At 42.1% G+C, this 14,068-nt stretch overlaps 1 long non-coding RNA gene across 2 annotated transcripts in view; it reads left to right on the top strand.

The window, feature by feature from the left end:
• The window catches only part of LOC147172746 (uncharacterized), a 37,665-nt gene that overhangs the window by 19,986 nt on the left and 3,611 nt on the right, over positions 1-14,068 (top strand). The window contains exon 5 of one of the 2 annotated variants that reach the window (XR_015095302.1): positions 3,924-5,580. The exons of the other annotated variant lie outside the window; for it this stretch is intronic. This is a non-coding gene — a long non-coding RNA (uncharacterized LOC147172746). Of the gene's footprint in view, positions 1-3,923; positions 5,581-14,068 lie in introns of those variants that run through there. 2 annotated transcript variants of the gene reach the window in all.

Genomic DNA, 14,068 nt, shown 5'->3' with positions numbered 1-14,068 from the left:
ATGGAGATGGATTTATTCTTAATTTAAACTTTACTCGTCATACACGGCAGCTAGAGCGACAAGACTTTCTGATCCCCTATCAGCTGACTAAACACTAACCAATCAGAAGCTAGCATACTTTAGGTAAATACAAGTGAATGATGGATGGAGAGCAGCAGATTTGACACATCAACTTAGCTGCTTGTACAAAAAAATACCAAAATGTATGAATGTGTAAATAAAAATTCTGGAAACATAAATGTACAAGTAAATATACATTTTAACAAATTCACTTAAATGCTTGATCCTCATGGTGTGGACCTTCGCAAAGTGATTCGTCTTTGTCGTTGGCAGTACCCAACGCTTCAAAGTGTGAATGCTTAACATGATTTTTTTTTCTTTTTTAAAGAGCTCAGTATTGTTCATTCGGTAATGTCATCATCATTGCTCATTTATTTTTTATTTTTTAATATATATATATATATAAAAAAAAATTTGTATGTGTATGTGCGTGCGTGTATTTGTTAGCTCACCAAAAACCTATTAGAAAAAATCCCATGCCGTTCACCTAAACCGAACACCGCCGTCAGGAGACCCGAGGGGACCAAAGAAAACAAAGGAAAGTGAAATCCAGCACCGACCAGACACCACCCACCGGGCCACCCACCAGAATTCTTCCCCAACCCCAGAAACATCTAAATTCCAACAAATCCAAAAAAATGCTTAACATGATATGGTTAAAGCCATTACTATCTCCGTATTTGGAAACTCGACCGAAAAGTGGCACAAACATCCGAGTAGCGCTACGTGTATTCCTCATAAGTTTGAGTTTTTTTCTCGCAAATCGGACACTTTATAAGGTCTCAAAGTTGCCACTTAAGAAAGTGGCAAATTTGCCACTTTATAAAGTTTTTTTTCTCAGAACGTTGGCCCCACCCTCTAAAAAATATATATTTAGACATGGCCCTAATACGCCATCATACATGTCATATTAAACAATCGATGAAAATATTTGCTACTATTTTAAAATGTGAGTGGTCACATCCCTCTACCCATGATTTTGAGGTCTGCGCTGCTATAATGATTGACACATTAGGCTGTCAAGTCATTGTGCAAGCCCTGCCTGGAATGTTAACTGAAAATGACATCGGCCATTTCAGATCATGGACGAATAAACGCTACTTTTAGGCCTCGTCATCTTACTAAAAGCCAAAGAAAATGCAAAATGTGCAGTTAATCCTGACCTGAGTTTCACCAATTTGATCACCAAAGGCATACAATACAATCTTGAGGTACCACAAAAATATTGGTAAATACATTACAAACAATAACAGGATTATTTACAGCACTGATTATCGAGGAGTTTTGTCCAAATCTCATCTCCATGTCAGAAAATGACATTTCGCTGCGTGAAACGAATACCGCTCCCGCTGATCGATTTATCTTGAGAATTAAGTTACGCCACAGCCTGTTTGTTTTTCCTCTTCTTGTGGCCAAGCGAGAGGGAAAGAAAAATTGCATTTTAAAGCACGGCTGCACATCATCACTTGATCTCTGTGGCTGCCAGTCAAGCATTTTGATGCGTGCGATGACAGAAAAATAGACGCACATATGAATTTGGCCAAGCACACTAGAATAAAATATGAGGATGTTTTATATATCAATTTGCCATCCCGCTGTGTGTGTTATTCGTGGAGATTTGTCGATATTAGAGCATGACATGAGCGGGGCGGTACACTAGTGGTTGGCACGCATACCTTGCGTTTGGATCTCGGCCCAGGCCCTCCTGTGTGGTGTTTGAATGATCTCCAAGTACTCTGGCTTCTTCCCATGTTTCAAAAACAAGTATGGTTCATTGAAGACTAAGGTGAACCTTAATCCTGACCCTAACCCTCACCCCTACCCTTAACATTATCCTTGGTGATGCTTCTGAATTTGCCAGCATTTTTTTTTTATGCTGTTAACAAACTGCGCGAAGACGGCCAAGAAACAGTCCTGGGGGAGCCCTAAACCCGAGGCAAAGCGCTTCTTTCCGTGTCAGTTACAAGACCGCTTATGCATGCAAATAGCGTAAAAAGTGGACTTTATTCAGGTCATCATTTCTGCTCTGACCTCAAAGCTTAGTGTAACGATAGGCAAGGAAATATCCTTGAAGCTAAACCGAGCTTGAAGAAAGACCTTTACTAATGAGACCAATGGTCCAACTGTTGGACTGTGAAGAGAAATGAGCCAAATCCGACAAGGCATCAAGGTAAAGCGATGACTTATGTTTCATCAGGATGCAATACAAAGTCTTTGATAATGAACTGTGAAGTACAGTTTATGCTTTCCTTGATCTTTATCACAAGTCATTTTCTTCACAATTGAGTCTGCTACCTGATGACACAGAACAACCTGCACTTTCATATTATAGCCTTCCCCTGACATTTTGACCACTGTGGGCAGCACAGTGGTTCAGTGGTTAGCGCCTCAAAGCAAAACACATTTTTTTAAGAGGTAGTTGGAAAAATATATACATTTTTAACACAAAGTGTTTGTCTATTGTTTACAAACATAATGAAATGGTCTATGGAGCAGAACGCATGAGGTGATGCAATACATCCTGGTAAAGAAAACAGCCGAGAAACAACAAAGTAGCCATTGACATGATTCTGAACGAGATTTATTTTTTATTTTTTGGGGGATGTCTGCATTCAGCTTCACCCCTAAACGTAAAAATCTAAATAAATAAATAAATAAAAGACAAAAAATCACAGGACAGCGACGATTTGTTCCAAAGACCAGAAAACAACGCCCATTTCATGGATGTTAAAATGAAGTACAGAGTGAAGAGACTGTTGAGGTGGTCATGTTTACAACCACATCAGCGCAAAGAAGCACGTGTGATCATTAAATGTCATCTGTACCAAAACAACAGGTCCACATGAGGGCACATTAAACAGAAGACAACGACAAGTTGGAGTTTTTACAGATGCGAGAATAATTATTATATTAATGGTTGTAAAACTGCAAGAACAAACAACAAAAAGAACACAGTGGCCACGGGTGTTGAAATCACTTGTTGCTTTCGTGGAAGTAGACTATATTCTTCGAAAGAGTGGTCAGTTTCAATGTCCAAACGGAACCTAGAATGATCCATCCACTGGTGTGACCCAGGGCTTAGTCTTGGGGCCGCTTCTCTTCCCCACACTCTCAACATTCAACTCGCAACATTTTTTGTTAATTCAATCATTTTCTCCAACCACAAAAACCCGCATTGGAAATTCACCTGAGCCAAAGCTTACACTAATTTTATCACTACTGACAACTCCAATTCAGTGTTGGGAGACGGTGTCAGCCTCCAAACCGATTTTGTTCATTAGTCATGTCAATTGTCCCTTCTCTCATTTCTAAATGTGTCCTAAGGCCCCTTCCTCTTCAGCATTTGCACTCTGCAGACAACATTTTTCACGTAACAACAATCCGTTGATCTTCTTCAACTGGAACTACACTTTAATCAAAGCTGACACACTATTGACAATTCCAATTCCAACTCAGTCAAAACGGGCAGAGAGTTTCAGCCTCCAAACTAATCGCATGCAGGTTGGCCATACCTAGTGTGCCCCAGGGCTTTGTTCCCTATCCATCATCTTCACTGTCCCTCTTGGCAACATTTTCTGCTGAGCAGTGACAAACCAGAGATCCTCCTCAATGGTCCTAAGTCCATTTTAACCAAATATACCATTTATAAAAATCACATTTGACATCTCCAATTACAGCTCCTGTGGGAAGTAGAAAACACATTTTTAGCCCCCAAAGTGATCTCAAGCGACTAGAATGATTCATCAATCATACAAATATATCCCTTCTCCTGTGTCCACGGGTGTAAACGCAGGGCTCTGCCCCAAATACCCACCTCTTCATCATCTACAGTCTCCCTCCAAGTGAACTTTTTCTTTCAACAGAGATAACCTTAGTGGAACCAAGTGACAGTTCTATCTATGCAACTCCTGTAGGAAGTAGAAAGGATTCTTCGAAAGAGCAGATAGGTACAGCCTCTAAACCGAGTTCAAGCAAGTACTGAAGATGAAGTTCTATCATGATGCTGTTGGACAACTGCCTCCAAAAGTGGGTGCTTGCACCAGTTTCGCCTGCAGGAAAAAAAATCAGTCTGAGTCAGCAGGACCCTGTCTTGTACCAACATTGAACGCCTGAACAGCTATACACCGCTAGGAACAAATGTCCTGAATCAAATCCACAGCTACCAGAAGTAGACGAAGTGTGAGAGCCAAGACCTCCATCTGGTGGCCAGACATCTGTTACGAGTGGGATGAGACTGCAATTCTGCATGGATACAAAAACTAAATCTGCCAAAAATCTGCTGCCAAGAAAGAGCGCTGGCTGAAACTCGATGACATTCAGGATACTCTTATCTCTTTGGTTTAAACAGCACTCAACTCAAAATCCAACTCTAAATACATACATCTGAACAGAAAGATGCCGTTCACCTGCTATATTTCAGTATTCTTCAGAATAGCATTATCAATGTCAAGATAACATTGATTGATTTTCAATTATGACATGATGCAAGCTCTGGATCAAACTGGCTGTCTGTATAGCTGCTGTTATCTGATTTAGGCTCATACAGTAGTTACTAGCCATAGCTAGCTATGTGCTCTGTCTTTATCGCTGTTGAATTCAATCTATTGATGTTTCTTTTATGTTTTATGCACCTAATTTGAGTCCATTGCTCATCAAGACCTCAAGAAAAGGTACTTGTATGTTCTCCGACATACTGTATAGCCTAGCCTACAGTATTACTGATTAGTTATTTTGGAAACTAAATCTTAACATGTATCTACAACTTATATATTTAATATTTTCTTGAGTTTATTTGATTAATGTCAGAATAACAAGGGGGGAATCCATCATTTTTTTTTATCATCGTAGCCCGCTGCTTTGCTGTCATAAACATCAGGAGTACAGCGTTCTATCACAAATATTCAACCTCATAAAATCATAAAATGCCAAGTGAAAATAAGATTTTTTTCAAGATTTACAAGATTTATCACATTAGAAACGAGCTGCTAACATGTGTTTGCCATATTGGCGCTCGTGGACTCAAGCCGCCGAGTATCACCTTACTGCAAGACGTGATGCTGGCCCTTTAAATGTTGCACTTAGTGTTGGGTCCAGTCACATCTCATGTCAAACTCATTTAAGCTTTAAATAAACTTCTTTTTTCTTTTCTTTTTTTTTGCACTCTGAGCGCGAGCAAACCCCAAAATTATTGTGCTTAAAATGTATAAGGCATCACGTCGGCCAGTTGTTTTTTTTTTTTTTGTTTTTTTTTTGAAAAGGACATTTTATTTACTTAAATGACTAATCTGTGGTTTGGCTCATCACAATTTGTACAAAGACAAGTTTGATTTTAGTTTACACCAGGTGGAGGGATTGCTTACATTTAAAAACACTAAAGCATAGTTAACTGCAAAGGCAATGTCTTAAAGGGAACATATGATCGAACATAGAGTTTTTAAATGTCTTGTATAAAAAAAGTAGTTACCTACTTAAGGCAAGGCACCAGTTGTAGTTGGTTGACTCTCTGGAAAGTCTGCTGTTTGTTAAACAACCAAATAAATATTCATTAAAATGAAAATGTCTCAGTTCAGTAAATTTTTCCGGACTATTTTTTTTTTTTGGCTAATTTGTATAATACTGCTCCCACACCAAGTTTCTTTGCCCATGACTTGACAAATAAACTGTGCAAAAGTCATTTTCAAACAAAAGCACTATATAATATCATGACCAAGCCGTAGGCAGGACGAACTTCAGTTTTAGTACAGTTTAGCACTATAGCTAACAATGTTGTGGGCATTAGCTTCTGATAAACTGCACATACGCAGTTCATTTCTAAAAATCAAGACAGCAAAAGTAGGGTCAAGAAGACATGACTTTGTGTCAAGGTGGGCGTGATTGGTTGAGGGATGGTGGACCCAAACGCCGGGAAGCAAAGCAGTGAGACAGGAATGAAGTGCAATATGTGGAACTTTAATCAAACACAGGAACAAAGGTCAACAGACAACAATGACTGGATGGGCGTGGACAGGACAGGACTGGACAATGCGACTGAACTGGACGTTGCGACTGGACGTCAGGACAGGATTGGATTTGTGGACAGGACTGGACGTTGCGACTGGACTGGTGGACAGGACAGGACTGGACATTGCGACTGGACTGGTTGTCAGGACAGGACTGGTCGTCAGGACAGGACTGGACGTCGCGACTAGACTGGACGTCGCGACTAGACTGGTCGTCAGGACTGGACTGGATGTCGCGACTAGACAGGATGTGACTTGACTGGTCGTGGCGACTGGACTGTACGTGACTGGACTGGTCGTTGTGACTGGACAGGACAACGTGACTAGACTGGAATGAGAGTGATGTGACAGGACCTCACTTGCCTTGCCTTGACTTGCCTTGACTTGCCTTGCCTTGACTTGCCTTGACTTGCCTTGACTAGCCTTGACTAGCTGTGGTGTGGCTATGACTTGGCTGGGGCTGTGACGATGGCTTGGCTGTGGCTGTGACGATGGCTTGGCTGTGGCGATGGCTTGGCTGTGACAAAGACTTGACTGTGACAAAAGCTTGGCTGTAACGAAAGCTTGGCTGTGACAAAGACTTGGCTGTAACAAAGCCTTAACTGTGACGAAAGCTTGGCTGTGATGAATATTTGGCTGTGACGGAGACTTGGCTGTGACAGAGACTTGGCTGTGAAAGAGTTAACTGTGACAAAAACCTGACTGTGACAAAAGCTTAGCTGTGATGAAGACTTGGCTGTGACGAAGACTTGACTGTGACAACAGCTTGTCTGTGACAAAGACTTAGCTCTGACGAGACGAAACACACAAACTTCCACACATAACGTCGACAAAGCTCCCACAGTGACTGGACAAACACAACAGACTAAATACACCAACTTACTTGACAAGACACACCTGGGGAAGACACAAGTGGCTGAGGACACTGATAGATTGACACGCACGAAAGGAAAGACACACAGGCGGGCGTGGTTACACATAACGACACGAGGGGAAAGACGAGGAACAAAAAACAAAACATTGAACACACAGGCAAAAAGGAACACGAACAGAACACCCAAAATCAAACAAAAACCCAACAGAACCGAAACATGACACTTTGTGCAATTCCAAAACTACTAAAGCAATTTGTAAAACAATAGATTGCATAACTGAAGCAAAGAAGTCACATTTAATCACACGTAAATCACAAACGAGTGGTTTTAATGTGTTTTTATTAAAAAACAAGACCATCGCCATGGGACGGATTCGATTTTAACACCCTACTCGATTACAATGGACACATGTTTTCAGAGCTTTTCTTCTACTTGTTTTTTTCTCTTTCTTGCACTATTTTCTTAACGTGTGCTTGAGTTCTTGACACTGCGGTATAATGCTAAGTAGTCTCTGTGTTGCTATAGAGTGCTCCTTGTTTCCCTGGATTAACAAAATAAAATCACCTTCAGCAAAAATTGCAAAAAATAAACAACAACATGTCGTGACAATGGTAACTAAGATTTAAGCAGTGCCGTCTTTGGTTCTTCACTGTACAAAATCCTACAAAATTCTCACGAGAACCAGCTCTGATTACTACTGCGTTGTTGTACATTTTGTTTCGTGGTTTCTTTTTAAGTGAAGAAAGACGTACAGTACTTTGCCAGATGTGAAGTAAACGACTATAAACAGCCCAGTGAGTCACGGATGTAGCCTTTGTATCAAAACTGGATGCCGTCGTGGTCCTCTCTCGTTGATTGAAGCTGGCGTGTTCAGATTAGCCAGCAATTAACTGTCCCCATATCGCCAGAAAAATATTTTCCTCCTATTTTTTCCCCAATTGATGAGGTTGATGATGATTCGTTTGGTGTTTAGGAATGAAGACAATATGACATCATGACTATATGTGGTATAAAAAATGAGGACTTGTGAAATAACAAAACACAAATTATAAAACATTTCGGTCATTCTCCCTTGTGCATGTTTTTTTTAAATGGTGAAGCATATCAAGTATTTTTGTTTCTCAAAGTAAAAAACTAAAATACATCTATCTGCCCGTTAGCAAACAGTGTACTTTATTTTATTTTTTATTTTTATTTTTTTTTTATTTTTTTAAGAGCTCAGTATTGTTCATTCGGAAATGTCATCATCATTGCTCTTTTTTTTTTTTTTAATATATATATATATATATATATATATTTTTTTTTTTTTGTGTGTGTGGGTGAGTATGTGTATGTGCGTGCGTGCGTGCGTGCGTGTATTTGTTAGCTCACCAGAAAACCTATTAGAAAAAATCTCATACCGTTCACCTAAACCGAACACCAGGAGACCCGAGGGGACCGAAGAAAACCAAGGAAGGCGAAATCCAGCACCGACCAGACACCCCCCACCAGAACTCCTCCCCAGCCCAAGAAACATCCAGACCCCAACAAATCCAAAAAACATAAAATCAGGGAGGCCTCAAGAGACCAAAGGAGAGACCGAGAAAAGGAAGGAAGGACAGACGAAGCCGCGTGAGATCCGCAGACACCAGCCTCCACCGATTCAATAACCTGAGGAGGAAACAGATTGTGTCTGAGTTTCGGTAGATGCTGGTGTGGTGGATCTGGCATGCATGAAAATCTCCACCAAAGAGGGGAGCCGACGACCCCCGCCGGAACAGAGCAAGCGCAACACCTCAGGGCCCCCCAGGCCGCGGCAGCGCCAAAGGACGACCCCCGGGCCCCGCCAGGGCCACCGGCCGGAGAGCAAACCCAGGAGCAGGAGCGCCCCCCGCCCCAACACGGCCCGCGCCCCCGGCCCAACGCAGCGGGACGGGGCACTGCAGGCCCACCAGGCACCCCACCGGCCCCCAACCACCCCCCCAAACCCCCCCCGCGACCCCCCGCCCCCCATCCACCCCCGCCACCCACCCCAACCCAGCCCCAGCCGCCCCCACGCCCCCAATCCCCCAGACACCCCCCACCCCCAGCACCCCCACCCCGCAACCCCCACCACCGCCCCCCCCCCAACAAAGCCGCCCCCCCCTGACCCCACCCCGACCAACCGGCAGCCCCCCAACCCCCGACCCCCAGCCCCCGGGGACCACCCGCACCCAGGCTCCGGCGCCGAAGAGGGGCCGGACAGCGGAGCGGAGAGGGCAGCCGCGCCCACCCCACCCCCCGCCGTGTGGAAGGACGGAACACCGGGGGCAGAAGGGGGAGATGGGGGCACCGGAGGGCAGCCGACACCCCCGAACCCCAGGCCCAGCGGGGGAAGGCCCTGGTCGTCACCCCAGCGTTCTTTGTGAAAATTAACCCCTGTTACTGAGTCCGCCAGCTCGCGGACTGGCGAACTCTACCCCTAAACCGTGAATGTGACCCCACCCAGTGTATATACAAGTGTGTGTGTATGGTGCATTAAAATTAGGAGCAGGTGAACCGGAGCCGATGGAAATGATATTCCCACGCTCCGATCCACCCGCCACCCAAGCATGTTGCTGAGTGTATGTGGTGCATTAAAAAACTTAACTTAAAAACTTACTTAAGCTTTGCAGGCCACCATTCAAACTCATGTTAAATGGGAGTCAGCACACACCTGCCACCATTAAAGTGCCTCTGATTAGCATCAAATAAAGTTCAGGCTTTCTAGTAGAAGTTCTGGCATATTGGTTTGATTTCTAGCAAAAACCTGAAGGTTTTGTGCTAACACTGACAGTAATTTGGAAGTGTTTATACCTTGTCTAAAAGTCCCAATTTCAGCTAAAGAAAAAATCCACAACGCATGAATCATGAAAAAAAAAAAAAGAGTTGGTCATGTACATTACAGTACATAAATTCCATGTATCTGCTTGGCTCCAAAGGAATGTTTGTCTAATTAATAACAACATTCTTTGTTGCCGTAGTCAATTGGCCTTTTACTAAGCCACACCCCGGAAATGCACACCAGCCAATCATAACTAAAGGTCATACACGTGTCACTGTCCTAGCGTAATCTATAATACATATACAATTTAATTTAATTTAATCATTTTGTAAATTAAATAAAAAATGTACTTTTGAATTTAATACACCTCGCCAGTACTGATAATTTCTAACTAAAAAGTGGGAATTAAATAAAAAATTAAATCAGTCGTTAAAATGTAATGATTTTGAAAATTGAATTAAAATACTAGAGACATAGTTACAAATGCAAACTTCTTATTACCAACAGTCAGCTGTTTTTACACTTGCACTGCCTTGGTTTTACACTACAAAATGTCACTTTGAAACGTAGCCTGTACAGTTAATAAAGGTTTTGTGATGGCGACAATTGGACTTTGTGATATATTGATTCAATCCCCCTTATTGATTTGATTTATTAATTTTTCCTTTCGGACACATTGTTACAACAGGTTACCTTGATCACATCATTTGCAACATTAATATCCAGAAGAAGGGCTCACGGGTTGAAGTCATGGCTTAATGGCTTGATCATGGGATTGAATTAGTGTACCTTACGTTACATGCTAAAATTGAATTAAAACATAAATTCTGACAATTCAAAATTATATTTAATGACTTTATTTGTCTTGTGAACTTGTAAATACCAGGGTGGAAAAAGAAAATCAATTTCATGTTCCCGGAAAGAGCTTATGAGTCACTTAAACGGTCTTCAAATTGCTCGCAGGCCAATAATTAAGGAGTTCGAAAATGCTGCACAAGACTCCAATGATTACATGCACATGAGTGTGCTAGTGAATATTTGAAGTCCGAGTTGCAAAAAAGGTGCCCCCAAGCACATCATTTAAGAATTATTACATTTTAAGTGGATGTACCACTGGATTCAACGGAGCACAGCCAAAAATGTGTCGGAGCCTGTTCTGTGCTGCATTATGAATGGTTGATCTACATTTCAGGATGTGACTTAGAGAAATGTAATGAATTTCACAGTTCACCTCTTGTGGTCCTCCTATTTCATGGATTTAGTGCTGTACATCAGTGGATAGGTAGAATCAGACCCCAGGCTTAAGGGGGGGGGGGGGCACATAAAATGCATGGGGGGGGCAATTATTATGAATACCCTACAGACAGCATTAACTTGCCCCATATATTTGCATCTATGTCGTGCATCCATCCATTAAATGGCACCCGCTGACCAGTATTATCATAGACAGCATTTACAGTACATACACATACAGGAAACGGCAGCTCTGTCGTGAGTACGTTGACGCGGCAGACATATTGGATAAGCAAAGTGAAGCTATTTGTAAAGATGCCTTGTTCAGTTTCTCTTTGGAGATGTATCATCGAGCCACAACTTATTTGATTAATAAGGAACCATTATTTTTGATTATATTATCCCATTCAAACAAAATTTTAATAATTATTTACCGATTTAATGGCAAATACAATTGCCACATCCAATATGGCGGATGTGCTGACACATCGCTTCGAACGGGCCATCTGTTTGAACGGTGTCTGCAGCAAATTAAAAAGAAAAAAGGAAAGCAAAATCCTACCTCATTTTAGATGCCCAAACGATATGTGGCTCCCGTTGTTAAATGTTATTTTACATGGTTGCTCTAGTATCTGGAAAAAAAACCCTGCAATGATAGGGGATCACTTCACAATGCAGGCTGAGGCAATTGATGTTTTCTTTTGAAGTGTTGTCACCTTCGGTTTGTTGATCATTTGTTCACTGTACCAGCCACATATAGAAAGACAGCAGAGCATGATCTAAGAAATCTAACGTCTGTATGCACAAAACTAAATGACACACAAACAATGGAAGGCTTCTGAGAGTAGCTCAAGCATGAAAACGCCCATAAATAGGCTACCAAGCGTGGGATATTAAGCAAAGTTTATCGTAACATTACCCCAACACGGGAGCAAGAGAAACAGCAGCACCCCACAGGGACAGTCACAGTGTTTGCCAAATCCTCTGTTGCGTCCAGTTAGAGAGCATCATTAGATCACTTTGGTCTGAGTTTGAAGACAGTCAGTCTAATAATTTACAGGTCCTCGGGCCCACCGTGGAGAGTGTTGTCGTTGGCCAAATCACCGTTCCCTTCACCACGGTTAGGGCCGGGCAGATAGAGAGGAAGGTTTGCAGCAGTAAAACAGCCAGGGATCAGAAGAGTTCACTAGAGAAGCGTGAACCCTTCGAACCCCCAAACTTACAGACCGAGATGACTTGAGAGGTGGTCTTGGTCCATTTGCAAGCAATATCTGGTATTATTCCCCTCATCACAATCAAGTGTGAACCCTTCGAACCCTGGCGTGTCACAAACATAGAAACCAATAAAGCTTCAAAATCACTTCAACCCTCTGAAACTTGGTGTGCATTAAACATATGGACCAAGACACAGGCGGTGTTTTGGTCCATTTGCAAACAAACTCCAGTCTAATTTTTATGATCATGGAATAAAGTAAACCAAACATATGAACTATGGGTTGTTTGCAAAACAAACTTTGGTGCGGCCAGTTCTGTTGAGCTAGTGTGAACACTACGTGGACAAAGGATAGAAACCATGTTAAGACCACAATGGAAAGCGGAGAGAATTCATGAAAAAGCCAGATGCTGTTGACTTAAACATTTTGCAAGATCAAAGGATGCAAACATTTTAGCTTTTATTCTCAGTTATTTACATCTGGATCGGATTTACAACTTAGATACAAAGATCACACCTTTTGTATGAATCCACTCATCCCGCCAAAATCAGCTGGGAAAGGCCCCATGACTCTGAACAGGACAATAAGTATCATATCTTTACAATTGTTGTATTGTTATGTTGCCCAACTTGTTGATCTGTCCACTTACACTGCCATCACAGTGGTAGATATCAAATTCTGATTCCTGATTTATATCTCATCAAGCCCGATTTCATGCATTTGCTTATCCCGCCATTGCAGGCAAGTCAATTGAACCCTACTGTAGAAAATACAGCCGAAGACAATTCGATCGTTTCCATTTAAACATCTGGAGGGACAGGTCACTCATTCTTTGCAAGCACAAAGATGACGTGTTTATTTTTTCACGATCACCTTGAGTGTGGTCGTTAAATGACGTTGACCTGCATGGGTCTTTGCATAGCCTAATTTCGATGATTAGTCAGTTTTCCATCGCAGTTACCAGGACTTCTTGCCAGGACTTCATCCAACTTTCGGTCCACTCCGTAAAGTCATAGTGGCCTTCCACCGCCTCCTCTTCTGGCAGCTTTCTCACAACCACTCAAAACTACCTACCTCAGAATAGGTCGTGAAAATGAAATGGCCGTGAAAAGTGATCCACTGGGGGCAGTTTCCTCACAAATATGTGAGCTGGCCTGAAATGGCATTTCTGAGCTGGGAAGCCATAAAAAGCACGATCGGGATCATTTATTCTGTGATGTAACGTAGGTTAGATACTCAAGGTTAGAAAGTAGGGTAGGAAAATAACCTGATTCTGCTGTCTTTTCTCAGGCGGGATTAAGAAATAATACATTTCCTTTTCTCCATGGTAAAGAAAAAAATTGATAGTCCAGCTCATACTTGGCTATAGGGGGCACTATAACCTCAAACAGTATGTACATTGACTTAAACTCCCGATACTTGGATTCCAAAAAGTTTTCGCAATGTAATGTATCATACATTAATTACATCTCTATCCACAAGCTAACTGGCAATTAGAAGAACAGACGTCTTTACATTAGATCTTACATTGACTCATTCTGCTGCAACATTACTGTCAGAGTGTAGTCTCCTAATGCAGTGGTCCCCAACCTTTTTTCCACCAAGGAACGGTTCATACAAGTCCACAACTTTCGCGGACCGGCCACCCAGTGGGTATAAAAAGTAATACTAGCCCCGGTCTACCCTAACTCACTCACCATAACGCTAAATTAAGAGCCGGTCGCCGCAGAGCAGGCCATCATGCGTGTAAATCACCTGTAGCTGTAAGTCCATGCACCTTTCTTTTTCTTCTTGGTCATAGGCTCCTGTGTTGTCTCATCACTGGGCCTTTTCTCTGTTGCAAAGAAACTTTCCAAATATGTTTGTTTTTTACTCATTTTGATAACTTGTCGATGAGCATCAGCG

The sequence above is a fragment of the Leptonotus elevatus genome, chromosome 6 (genome assembly GCF_054856555.1).
Source record: "Leptonotus elevatus isolate MCC_2025b chromosome 6, RoL_Lele_1.0, whole genome shotgun sequence".
In the NCBI taxonomy this organism is placed as follows: domain Eukaryota; kingdom Metazoa; phylum Chordata; class Actinopteri; order Syngnathiformes; family Syngnathidae; genus Leptonotus; species Leptonotus elevatus.
Note: the sequence above shows the minus strand (reverse complement) of the source record. Positions and strands in the feature narration are given on the sequence as shown.